This window comes from Coffea arabica, chromosome 3e (genome assembly GCF_036785885.1).
Source record: "Coffea arabica cultivar ET-39 chromosome 3e, Coffea Arabica ET-39 HiFi, whole genome shotgun sequence".
NCBI lineage: Eukaryota > Viridiplantae > Streptophyta > Magnoliopsida > Gentianales > Rubiaceae > Coffea > Coffea arabica.
This window is the reverse complement of record NC_092315.1, coordinates 34401177-34414841: the sequence shown is the minus strand read 5'-3', so window position 1 is coordinate 34414841 and position 13665 is coordinate 34401177. Positions and strand designations below refer to the sequence as shown.

Genomic DNA, 13665 nt, shown 5'->3' with positions numbered 1-13665 from the left:
TCAAATGTGTTTGGACGTATACCCTGTAGAATGTAGCTTAGGCTCCAATGCATTCCTCGGATGCACATTTCTTTGGCAGAGGGTTCAAACAGTCTGTCCTTGCAGTTGAGACTCAGACTTCTCCACCTATCGATGTAGTTAACCACAGGTTTATCCTTCCATTGACGAGTGTTAGTCAACTCCAATATACTAACGATTTTTCTAGTGCTTAGAAGCGATTCAAGAACTCTTGTTCCAACTGTTCCTAACTATCGATGGACCCCGGAGTGAGATCAGTGTACCAATCAAACGCGTTGCCCTTCAAGGATCGGACGAACTGTTTGACTAGCAGGTCACCATAGGTTCCAGCGTTATTGCAGGTTTCGACAAAATGAGCCACAAGTTATTTTGGACTACCTTTCCCATCGAACTGTTGAAATTTGAGTGGTTGATATCCAGCAGGCATTGCTAGGTTGTCAATTCTAGCAGTGTAAGACTTGCAGTAGGTAAAGCTTGACTTTGAACCACCCTCCTTTTTATCTTTGATCACGCCTTCAACAAGTTCTTTCAATTGTTCCACGGGCATAGTTCCATCGGCAGTCACATATACTTCCTTCACCTTGTCTTTGCCTTTAGATGAGGGAATTTCACGCTCTTGGTGCTCCTTAGGGTTCGCGTGGCTTCCTTCAGGAGCGTGATCTTTCTGGGTGAGCAGTTGAGCAATAAGATCATCTTGGTCCTTGATGTGTTTCATCATGGTTTCCATCATCTTGAACATGTTCGAAACTTGTTCTTCGAGACTTAAAGTGTTTGTCATCATAGCAGGCATTGCAACAGAAAAAGCAGCAGAATTTTCAATAGAAAATCTTGAATGAAAAGTTTCATGTGAAGAGGCTGATCCAGTGCTTGATGAATCATCATCATGCTTAGAAAACTTGGATTCGAATCCAAATTTGAGCATGGCAAGAGCTTTCTCAATCGAGACAGGAACGTCTTAGATCCCTATCGTGGAAGAATAGCTCATTGGTGATATTGAACAGAAGACGACAGTTGGCGCCGATGGAGCTTCCATGCTACTTTGGGTGGAGGCTCTCATCATACTCCTTGTCACAGGACAATAGCGCGGGTATTGGTGGCAACATGTGCAGCTTCCTGAACAGGCTTAGCATCAGTAGCCTTGGAATGTACAATCATGATTTTGTTGCTTTTCGGTGCCATTGATGATATATGTAGTTGAATAATCGGAGAGAAGAGATGGAAGGCAGAGATGGTCCCACCGGGCGTGCCAAAAATTTGTACGCGATTAAAATTTCAAGTCTGCAAAACGACAAGAAAAAAGAAATACACGACAAATATGTAATATATAAATTTAGAAATATGTAGGTACAATCTCTGAAATTTTCTCGAACTTATAGAGAGCTTCCTTCGATTCTTCTCCTCGAACGCTAATCCAAGGGCTTCGCAGCTTGTACTTGGATCAACCACCGATTCCTTCAAATTTTGATATGGAAGATTTGAAGAACTTGAAAATAATTGAAAACTCAAGTTTTGATATATGGAAGACTTGGGGAGCTTGAAGACCCAGATCTTCGTAGTTTGGAGTTTCAATGCTTGAGCGTATGAGATGCCTCTAGATGTCTCTGTGTCTCTGTCTCTGTGACTTGGTAGAGAAACCCCTATTTATAATTGTGGTATGAAGTAGAGGTTGAAAACATGTATACTACTCTACTTGTCTTGCAAGACGTGCAGTCATATCAGGACTGTGTCAGTCAAATATTATCTCTCCATTTTATATTTATTAATAAAGAGATAAGTAATTTCTCAATTGGCCAAACCCGTGGGGACGCGTGACGTGGCGTCGTTTGACTGGACAAGCTATTGCAGTATATAAGAAATATACTTGGATTAAATAACTCTAAATATTATCCCTTTAATAAGAAATAAATACTTAGATATTTATCCAATAGGCATGTGATATGATATGATTTGGTTGGTGGAGATATCCCTGCAATTTGAATTGATTTGGAACACCTCACCTTGACACGTGGCAAAATATAATTGGTCATTTAATAACCAATTTTTCCAGGTGTACATGGCATATGGCAATATCCAATTGGGTAAAAATATGCCATAAAATAATTTATAGGCCAATGGTAATCTTTAGAATTTAATTAAAATTCCATTGTCTACACTTGATTTTAAGACTTAATATCATTATTTATAACTGTTTACATTCATTTTCTTTCTATCTTATCAAACTACAGGTAAAAAATGCTATATATTTATGATTAACTTGCTCAATTGATATCTTTTATGTTAGATAAAGTAATATATGAATTGAAAATCATTAATTTAGATATTTTTAGTGGGATCTTACGATCCTATGATCCAATATTATGGACCTAGAATTTATTTTATACGAAATCATGGTTCTACAAAATTTGGGCCAAAGGATAGTTTCACCAGTAATGTTTATTGGTAGCCCACAAGATATGCGAAGAAGATATTTAGATGCATTTGCTTTAGTCTATCATCCTGGAAAAATAGATCTATTTACTACAATGACATGCAAATATGTAATGAATAGAAGTTCAACAAAATTTGGTGGGGGGACAAACTACACAAGATTAATTAGATTTGATGTCAAGAGTATTTCATGCCAAGCTATAAGATCTTAAAGACCAACTATTCAAAAAAATATCTTCAAAATAGTTGCAGCAAATGTCCATATAATTAAATTCCAAAAGAAGGGGGCTTCCACATGTTCATATGGTCATTATCCTAAAAAAACGAGTGCAAGATTACTAACACTAACTTGTATGACTAATTGGTTTCTGTTGAGTTACTTAACAAAAAAAAAAAAAGATCCCTCGTATATACGACCTTGAAATTAAGCATATGATGTATGGTTTTTGCGGGCACCAAAATGATAAAATCCCAAGCATGGTGAATAGTGAATGCAAATTCCATTACCCTTGACCTTGTTTTGATAAGAGTATAGGTCGAGAGGATGGATATCCAATCTACAAGAGTAGTAACTGTGGACAATGAAATTTTAATTAAATTCTAAAAATTACCATTGGTATATAAATTATTTATATGGCTTATTGTTATTCAATTGAATATGGCCATATGTCATGCGCATTTGGAAGTTTGGCTACTCGTTGGTCAATTATACCTCTCCACATGTTAAGACAAAATGTTACAGCCAATTAATATTGTCAAGACATCTCTACCAATTAAATTATGCCGCGTCATGTGTCTATATGGTTTGGCAAAATTATGGATAAATATCTAAATAATTATTTCTTTATTAAAGAAATAATATTTAGAGCCATTTAATCCCTATAGATGTCTTGTATACTGCAATAGCCTACCCAATCAAATGGTGACATGTCGTATATCCCTACAAATCTGGGCAATCAAGGAAATATTCCTTAAGTATTATCTCCTTATTAATAAATATAAAATGAAGAGATAATATTTAAACTGACACAGTTCTAGTATGACTGTATGTTTTGTAAGACAAGTAGAGTGGTATATATATTTTCAACCTCTACCTCGTACTATAGCTATAAATAGGGGTCTCTTTACCAAGTCAAGAGACACTAAGAGCCATCTCATACACTCAAGTATTGAAGCTCCAAGTTACAAGGGTCTGGATCTACAACCTCTCCAAGTCTCCCATATATCAAGACTTGAGTCTTCAAATATCTTCTAACGTTCTTCAAATCTTCCATATCAAGATTTGAAGGAATCGGTGGTGGGTCCAAGAACAAGCTGCGAAGCCCTTGGATTGGTGTTGGAGGAGAAGAATCGAAGGAAGCTCTCTATAAGTTCGAGAAAATTCAAGAAATTGTACCTAAATTTATATATCATATATTTGTCATGTATTTTTCTTGTCATTTTGCAGACTTGAAATATAATCGCGTACAGTAACAACAATAGAGAAGTTTTACTTAGAAATGACTACTCAATAGTAGAGAAGTTTTACTTAGAAATGACTACTCAATAGTAGTTGGTTTGTTCTTTACAACCCATATCTTCTCACAAGATACAATTGTCATATAAATATGGAGATAAATTCTGGACTGAAAGCTGTTGAGTATTTCTAGAAATATATCTATAAAAAGTCATGATAAAATAGTTGTTTACATATCTTATATTGATGGCAATAACTTAGTTGATGAAATTTAGGATTTTTTAAATGCTAGATGAGTCTCTACACAAGAAGCGATGTGGAGGATATTTGAATTTTTCTTAAACAAAGTAAATCCAGCAATAATAAATGTGTGACTATATCTTGTTGAAAAATAATTTGTACGTTACTAGGAGCTTCAAGATCTAATATATGTTATACAGTCAAACAATGTCTCCAAGACAATACTAACAGGATTCTTGAACTTCTATTGTAGAAATCCGAATGCCAAAAAGCATCTTTATCAAGACTATGTTTGGAAATCAAAAGATCGGTATTGGTTTGAAAGGATAAATGTAAACTATTGCAAGAGTAAAAGTGTAAATCCTACTAAAGGTAAAAGATATTATTTGAAGATCCTACTAAATCATGTTCCAAGTCCATCTTTATATGAAAATTTGTTAATAGTAAATGGAACAAAATTTTTCACATTCAAACAAGCTATACAAAAGACAGGATTACTTGAATCCAATAATTACAAATATGAAGACACAAGAGCTCTCTAGTACATATACTTGGAGGCTATGCATGAATATTTTAAAAGGAACAGAAAAAAAACAGATAGCACTCTCATATATACCACTCTTTAAAGCATCAATTATTATCTAGATAGTATGGGTAAAAATATTGACCAATTTGACTTGCCAATTCCACCTACAATTGAGACTCATCACACAAACAGATATCCAAGAGAAATCGGAGAAGAAATCTCTATTGAGACACCTTAAACTGTGATAGGGATTTTTTTATTCACTACAAATTTTAAAACCTTATTACCCTGTATCTGCTAGTGCACAGTTTGTTCATTGAGTATAAGGATAATAGGTATCGATCTCATGGGAACTTAGAATGTGGCAATCACTTGAGTTTAATTACTTGCTTTATCATCTAGACAATTAGAATTAAGGAAGTAAAAACAAACAAAGTTAACTAGGCAAAAACAACCATATAGGCGGTATGTTGCAAGAAAATAAATAAAAGTAAAGACAAGTTAGATTAGAATTACTTAAAGATTAAGTGAGAGGATCCTAGAGGCTAGAATCCCTAGTTATGTCAAGATTAGAAATTAGTTAAGGTGATTATGCTTATTTTTTCTTGAATTGTCAAGGAATAACTTCCAAATGTATGTCCTTGCATTCAACAATGGACATTCTCAATAGAAACTGCCTTGGCTAATTCCTTTAGAAATTGCTTTCCCCAATTTCTTTTACTCTTTAAATCATCCTTCACCTATGTTCACAGAGAAAAGGTCAAAAACAAATTAAATAAAATCAATGAAGTTATTTTATGAATCCAACAAAAATGATTTCACTACTTTCGTAAGAATAAGGCTAATGTTTAAGAACTTAGATCTATTTGAAAGCAACTTTCATTGCTTAACAATTATCAAATCATTCATAGTTGATGGCCAAATAACCATAAAGCATAAGCATAAGTTATCAAACTAACAAATCATGAAAAGGTATAATCATTCCTAAACTACATCAAATCAAAACTACAAGAAGTTCATCTTCAACCTAGGATATGAAAATGATAAGCTCGACATCATATTAAGAACATCTAAGTATAAAACAACCTTATAAGAAAGCATGGCAAACAAGAATAAGAGACAAAGTTTAGGAAGAAAAATTCTTATTCAATATCTTGGAGGTTGAATTCTTAAATTCCTACACAAGTTGATCTCTCAAATAAAATTGGTACAAGAGTGTTTTCAACTTCCTCTAAAAGCTCTTAAACTAAGAAAAAAACTCTCAATATAAAGTTAGAGCTAAACTACTTCTATCTATACTTCTACTCTACTCTACTTCACACTACAAGATGCTGTATCATGTCCAAATGAATGAAATACGAGAGGTATTTATAGATTTTCTTGGATGAGAAAATGTGCTCATACCATGGTCATAAAGCTGTTCTTCACTTTTCCAACTTAAGTTTAACTGGATCTAGCCGGATTTTATTAGAAAAATTTGTCCACAAATCAATGTGAAACAAATGCAAGTTGCAAAATCAACTTGCAGAAGGTTCTCAGGGATCCGTGAGGTGGATCCACGAGGTATACCTTGCGGATTGCCTCACGATTTTTCCTTTTACACAATTTTGCACTTTCTGCTCAAATCTCAACTTTGCCCTGTTTTTGGGCCAAATTCAACTGCATTTTTCTTGATGATGAAAGTTGAATTACTTACATAAAACATGAAAGTTGTAGTTCTTTGAGATAGCTTTTCAATGATTTAAGAATCATCTCATTTGAATTTCTATAGGCTAATAAATGACCAAAATAAGCCTAACTAGTTGATGCCCTGTTTCAGCACTTGATAGAAATTCTTCCGACTGTAATTTGACTTTTTGACCTGAAAAATCAATGAAATGGATTTAGATGTCTTATAAGAATTGTATTGTTATGTCTTAACTTCAAAATGAGTTAAGAAACATCTCAATCTAATATTTGTACCTTATGATATAGCCAAAATACTAAGATGTGTCAAAAGCTATCAAACTTCTCTTGATTTGAATTAATTTACATGACACGAAAAGCTACAAAAATAACATAAATTTGCATATTACCCACACTTTTACATGTTTTGGTTAAGAAACACTATTTGTATGAAAAGTAATTTTTAAAGGAATTCAATTCTTCCATTTTAACTTAAAACACACCAAAAATTTACTCTAAATCCTAACTAAAAATAGGCAAAATAAATGCTAATCAAACTGATCGTGAAGTTGAACTAAAGCTAAATCTATAACAAGAAGAAGCATTTTAGAAAATAGTTCAAAAGGCAAACACTGGAATAGGTAATATATTTTTCATTGATAGACCCGGAGGAGTCGAAAAGAACATTCTTGTACATACATTATTATCTCATCCAAGATTAAAAAAAAATGATTGTACTTATCACTGAAATATTTGGACTGGCAACAGCTCTAATGCTTGATAGAAGAACTGCACTACACGCTTATACTTTAAAAGACCACATAACCTAACTGAAAGCAGTCTTTATTCCATATTAAAATAAAGTGGTAATGCAAAATTACTTAAACAATCAAAATCAATAGTTTGGGATGAAGCTCTAACAGCCAAAAGATTTGTTATTGACACTTGAAAGATCACTAAAAGACATAATGAATAATGAAAAAGATTTTGGAGGGAAAGTTGATGTCTTTGAGGTGATTTTTGGCAAGCTCTACCAGCTATTCCTCGAGTTAGAAGGGAAAAAACTGTCATCACAAGTTTTGTCATGTCAACCTTATTGATTAAAATGGAAAAGGTGAATCTAACAAGAAATATGTATGCAAGAGGTGACTCAAATTTTAGTGACTTTTTATTATAGGTTGGAAATAGAGAAAAATTAATTAAAGAGGATGACATGATTGAAATACCAACGAAAATGCTGATTAAATATAAAAAATGGAGAAGCTTTTGAAGAAGAACTAATGACAGTATTTATCTGTCACTAAAACAAAATGCATGCTTCGTTGAATATATGACAAAACTATGCAATACATGCTGCAAAGGTTGAGACAGTCGGCATTCTAAATGAAACGATAATTAGAGAGTTTCCTAGAGAAGAAAGAACTTTCAAAAGTTTTTGATGGAGGAGTTGACTACACCAATAGCAATTATCAAAAAAAAAAATTTTGAACTCTCTTACTCCGAATGGGATTATCACCATACAAGTTAGTGTTCAATAAAGTTTATCCAATCATGTTATTGAGAAATTTGGACCCTCAAATGGGTTGTGTAACGGTACAAGAATGATATGCAAAAGATTCAAAGACAATTTAGTTCACAGAAAAATTGTGATAGGAGACTACAACATGAAACAGGTATGCCTATCATCAATTTGTACGGTTATATATTTTATTCAATGAACCAAAAAGTATCAATCATGAAACAGGTATTATAACCACAAATTCCTCTATCTCTAGCAGAAAATAAAGGTTACCAATTTCAATTCAAGAGAGGGCAATACCCAATTTGATTGTGCTTTGTAATGACGATTAATAAGGTACTACGAGGAGATCACCGCGCAAATGCGCGGTGGATAGTTCTGAAATTTATGTGCCCAGTTATGCCCTGTTTGCAAAATGCCTGCATCGCAACTAAGGCTCAAAAAATGGGAAAATATGTCATTGAAAAGTACAATAATATACACAATAAATATAGATTGTTCATAGTCAAGGAATTCATAATAAATAGATAAAACAATAAAATTAGTCTTGTAGAATCTCGAAACATGAACTTGAACTTCCATGATTCCGATAAATGCATATTTTAACTTAACCAAAAACAAAAACTTTCTGTAGTTCGTACTCGCCCTAGAAGTGTAATGAGTAATTTCGAAAGAAACTGCTGAAGAACCTGCCATGTATTATAACAAAAAAGAAAGTAAGATATAATCCATCGAAATTAGTTTACTGCTGTAAACCAAGTTAAAAATAAATCAAGGGACTTGAATAATGCCAACAAGGACAGGACAAATTCAACAAACATTTGCACTTTTGGTTACTAATACTTTCATAAAAAATTTGTTACCCCTTGTATTTTTTAACCCATTTCACAAGCAAGAAACTTTTCTTTTTTCTTTTATTTTGGTACAGTAGTTGTCAAAGTCAAGAAATGAAAAAATTCTTATAGGTAAGCTAAAGTGTCTTGCTTGGTAACTCGAGTTCTCACCAAAGTGAAACTATTAGATGTGCCAGATCCTTGGAGATGGTATGCAAGTAAACTTTTCCACAACTTGATCATGCAGCTGCGCAATTTACACAAAATGCCAATGGAAGATAAGGTGAAAAAGGAAATAAAATCATGCAAACAAATAGGCCAAGAAAATCCTAAAATGTAAAAATGAAGCAGAAACTTCTCCAGAGACGATATCTTTATATTCTAATGACATGCTCCAATCCAAAATCCAAAATATATGCAACTCTAAATAATGTCATGTAATTCAACTTTTATTCCCAATAAAGTTCATATTACTCTAGCATCAAGAATCTATAAAAATTTTCTGGTGTAAAGAAAAACAGTGAAGGCAATATTCATCTAAAAAATTGGTATTCAATTATGTTTCAAGATTGCTCCTGTTGAATATTCGCAGGGTTTACATGGATTGTTGAGTTTTTGCAACAACTTGTTTAATCAAACTTTTGATAGCTATTCTATTCCCATAGAAAGAAAACACAAGCACATGTGACCATTAAAAATCCCTAAAATGGAACACAAAACTCTAAATATATAGGGAAGGCAAATAACAAAAAAGTTTCTATGAGTTGCTCTCCAATTTTTCATTTTTTGTAAAATCTCAAAATTAGTCCAACGTTGGTCATAAAGTTTTGCTAATCTCAATATTATTAAGAACACAGGTTTCAAAGCAGATTCATCAAGTTCACTATTCCCTTATATGTCACAGTCAGCATTAGTTTGTTAATCATTGTTAATTGGGACATACTTCACACACTTCACATGGTTTGAAATTAACTACTTCAACTGTTAACAGCCTGAGGTTTTAAGCCAAGCATTGAATAAGTTCTATAGATAGCATGCTTAGCAAAGCAATAATGACATTTCAAACTTTAATCAAACGATATTGATCCCAATCCAAAAAAATAAAAGAAAATTACCTACGAAAAACCTATGAAATACGTAAAAAAGAAAATTACCTATGAAATAGCAAAGCAACCGTATTGTCAATTCTCAAAAGAGCTGCAGAGTACAACAATCATTATTAACTTCAATTAACTTCAAAGTCTTGAAAAAAAAGAAACACAGCCTCTGAAGATCTTTATCACAGTAAAGGTGAGTAAAAAGACAGTCTACCGTAGCACAAAAAGATAAGAATTAGTTTCTTCATCTCAATTATAACTAAGAAAGCACTTGTTCACTACACTATTACCTCATACGTTAAACCTTACACATTAACAAGCACAAATTGGAAACAGTGACAGATTTTCAAATGCATCAGTGACATCTAATGTATCAGATGAATTCATATACGGTATTCAGCAAGCAAAGATAACACCATCTGTCAAATGCCACCCACAATTTGAACATCAGATGAACATTCAACGCATGAATCTTACAATAAATGTCATCAAGTAGACAAATGCAGTGTAAAATAGAGAAGTGATGTCAGAAACAAACTACTGATACCCATTCCATTCAGCATTTAAAGGCATGCCTAGGGCTGGAGGAAATATCATTGATGCTGAAGACCAGGGTGAGGCACTTGTCTGAGTAGCACCATGCAATAGAGCAGATCCACCAGTAACAAAACCCAAAGTATGGTCATTTCCTGCTACAAAAGTAGGATCAGGGTTAGATGTACCCCAACAATAACATATCCATATAAAGAAAAGAACCTTTAAAGTTGCTTAGAAGAAAGAAGATTTCACAAAAAAAATGGCGATAATAGAAACAAAAGGAGAAATCTATTGAGAGAGCATAAAAGCAAGTCTTACCAACATAAATCAAACAATAAAAATAAATGTCACCGATGAAATTTCCCCAAAGGGAACAAAATACTGTATATATATGTGGAAGCAAATTCTAGAGAAGTTTCTATGCATTATTTTCCAATTTTTCTTTTTTTCTAAAAATGTAAAATTGGGTCCAACATCAAAGGTCAATGTTGTGAAGCACAGGGATACTATTTTCTGAACATATTTTTTCCAGCCAAAGATCTTGCCAAGTTTTTTTAGTAATTTAAAAGAGGAAAGATGGTATCTTCATAGTAGATTACATGGATTTTGCTTTTTAAACTCTATTTATCTAATTCATATTACTATATATCTCATGAATCATGAGCTGACGAAAACATCTTCAAGCAAGTCAGTCATAATAATGATTTCACTTTGCAAGTCAAAACCACAAAACCAGAAAAATCGACTATGAAATAAAGATTTCATCATACAGCTTCCAAAATCTTGACATTACCAAGAATACCAAGTAGTTTAAATAACAAATTCATCATGTTCACCAGCCAAGGGAAAAAATAAAGATAGAGAAGAAAAAGATACTCGTATCTAATTTACTTTGACAAACACAATAAAACCTAAAACACAAAACACTGGAAGAAAGTTGCTCATTCTTCCAATCACTTTTACCTTTATCCTTTCTCTGACAAAAATCTCAATAAACAAAAATAGGCTAAATTAGGTGAGAGAAACTATTTATAGAAAAAGACTATGGTTTATAGTATAAATAGTAGAACACAAATAAATATTACCAGCTTTAACTACTTTGAGATGTCAACTTCAAATCTTCATATTCCTTCCTGTAACAACAACCAATAATATACTCAGAAAAGTAACACCAAAAGAACAAAAAACAGAGAGGAAAAAAAAAACATCGTCCATCAAATCCTAAACTGGGAGTGGAAGGGAAAAAAATTAAATCAGAATGATACAACAAATATACTCTCCCTTACCAGTTGTTTTTCATGGGTGGCCATTTTTCCTCCAAGAAAGGCAAAAATGGTACAACAAAACACCAAAGAGGTATAAACAATTAAGTAAATAAATATCTAAAAGCTAGCTAATCTTCAATTATTCATCATCTTAGACGATATTAAAAGTTTTTCTTCTAATTAAAAATTAAAAATCAATGATAAAACAGAAATGAGATGGAGACATTATTCATGGTAAGAAAGGGGAAGAAAAGTACCATATCTGCATGTAATTTTGAGGAATTACATTAACACCATTGAGTTCTTTTCAATTAAAGAACTTCCCCGATTGGTACTTTTCTTCCCCATTCCCATATGGTACAGAAAAGATATGGTACATTAAGGGAAGAAAACTTCCCCGATTTCAATTAAACACCAAAATGAACTAATTGTAATTTCTCGTGACCCCTCTCTCTTTCTGGACCCATCACAATCACAAAAAAGAACCAGTAAAATCAAAATAAGCATCAAGTGATATTTGGAGACCAAAACTATAAGAAAAAAAAAAAGAATCACAGCCAAGAAAAATATACACAATAATAGTAAAGAAAACCTTAGAAGTCACTTGATTACTATGCACAAGTTTGATTTAGTAAAAGTGAGCAGGTCAGTGAAAGCTCCACTGCAAAGGGAAAAAAAATTTAGAGAAAGCAAAATCAACCAATAAGTTTACTGATAATCTCTTGAGAGCTTTAGCTCATAGAGAAGGCAGTCAGGAAAAAAAAAAGGAGTAGATTTGCAGGTGCCTGAAAAGCAGAGGAAAAAAAAAGAGAAGTAAATGTTGGGTGTTCAAGTGTTGTTTATCTGTTCTAAAATGATTCTTTAGAGAGGACAAAATTAATTACATAGTAGGAGAAAATAACATGCCTTCAATCGTTCATCTTCCATTTTTTGAAGATCTAAGAAAATCACATCTATTGATAACAAATCTTGGGAAAGAAAACGGCCATCGAACATAGAAAGATTGCATCTTTTTTTCCTTTCTTATTTATCCAACAGATACCTTGGCCAGAAAAGATTTATTAGGGAGATACAAGGGAAAAATCCGGAGAAAATGTACAAAAAGGGCAAAAAAAAAAAAATCACAGAGAAAGTGTTCACCTTTAGAGAACAATCTCCACATTTCTTCATGGTTTAGTTGATAGTCTGACCTCTCAACCTGTGACAAAAAATATGAAACTTATCAGAGAATGAGAGAAAATTTAATCAAGGGGGAAAAATGTGTACAGAACAAAAATGGAGAAACAGTGGATTTGAGAGGAAGATGAAAACTCAAGAGAGCAGAACAGGAGGAAACCATGAGAAAGAAGCTTCTGGTACAACGGGTTGACGGATTGAGGTGATTGATGTGAATTGACCAGCTCTGCCACTCTTCAGCCAACAGCTTTGTTGCAAAAGCCAAGAATTGAGGAATTGAGGGAGACCTCTCCTTGCTAGTTTACCCGGTGGTCAAAGACCTGCACTAAAAGAAACAAATAAAAGAAAAAAAATGCGCACATGGAGTACTACAAACAAAGAAAAAGGATTGCTAAACGTCTGAGCAAACAAAAGAATTCACGTGTGGGAAGGGACGACCATCAATTGCAAATTCGCACGGGCGGACGACCACCTGTGAGGCCCCAGTCCGTTCTTAAGTTTGATATTATGTTATATTCATTATTTGTGCGGTAACATTAGGTTTTGGGACTAATTCGAAAACCCTAAGTTGGGGTTAGGATTGAAACCCTAGTTTCTGTATTACTTAATAAGTTTGAGTGGTGATTAAAGCTAGGTATGCTAGTGTGTGTGTTTTAGTACAGGTACGTATAAGATTTGATCCATTTTAGATAGGTTAAGTGAGTTTAAAAGTTAGGAAAATCCTAAACTAGAAAAGTTTCTAAGTTTAAATCCCTAATTTTGCCCTTGACAAAAAGGTTGTTATTTAATTACTTTTATGTGAGATAAAGTATGCTTAAGTATAGGTGATTAATATAGGAGAGAGATTAGTGAAGTAATTAATTGTGGTTAAGTGTTTTAGATTAGATTAAGTTATAACCTATGGAG

General features: G+C 33.1%; 1 long non-coding RNA gene across 4 annotated transcripts; it reads right to left on the bottom strand.

Annotated features, from left to right (window-relative positions):
• Window positions 1-8311: 8311 nt before the first annotated feature.
• LOC113736686 (uncharacterized) lies at window positions 8312-13326 on the bottom strand. 4 transcript variants are annotated; one of them, XR_011842095.1, is made up of 8 exons: window positions 13181-13316; window positions 12920-13079; window positions 12724-12781; window positions 11404-11451; window positions 10329-10470; window positions 9839-9881; window positions 8856-8931; window positions 8312-8540 (listed from the first exon to the last, which is right to left on the bottom strand). It is a non-coding gene; the product is annotated as an uncharacterized lncRNA (long non-coding RNA). The 4 variants fall into 4 exon arrangements; XR_011842097.1 differs by having other exon boundaries at window positions 13198-13256; XR_011842096.1 differs by having other exon boundaries at window positions 12920-13084; window positions 13181-13254.
• Window positions 13327-13665: the final 339 nt, after the last annotated feature.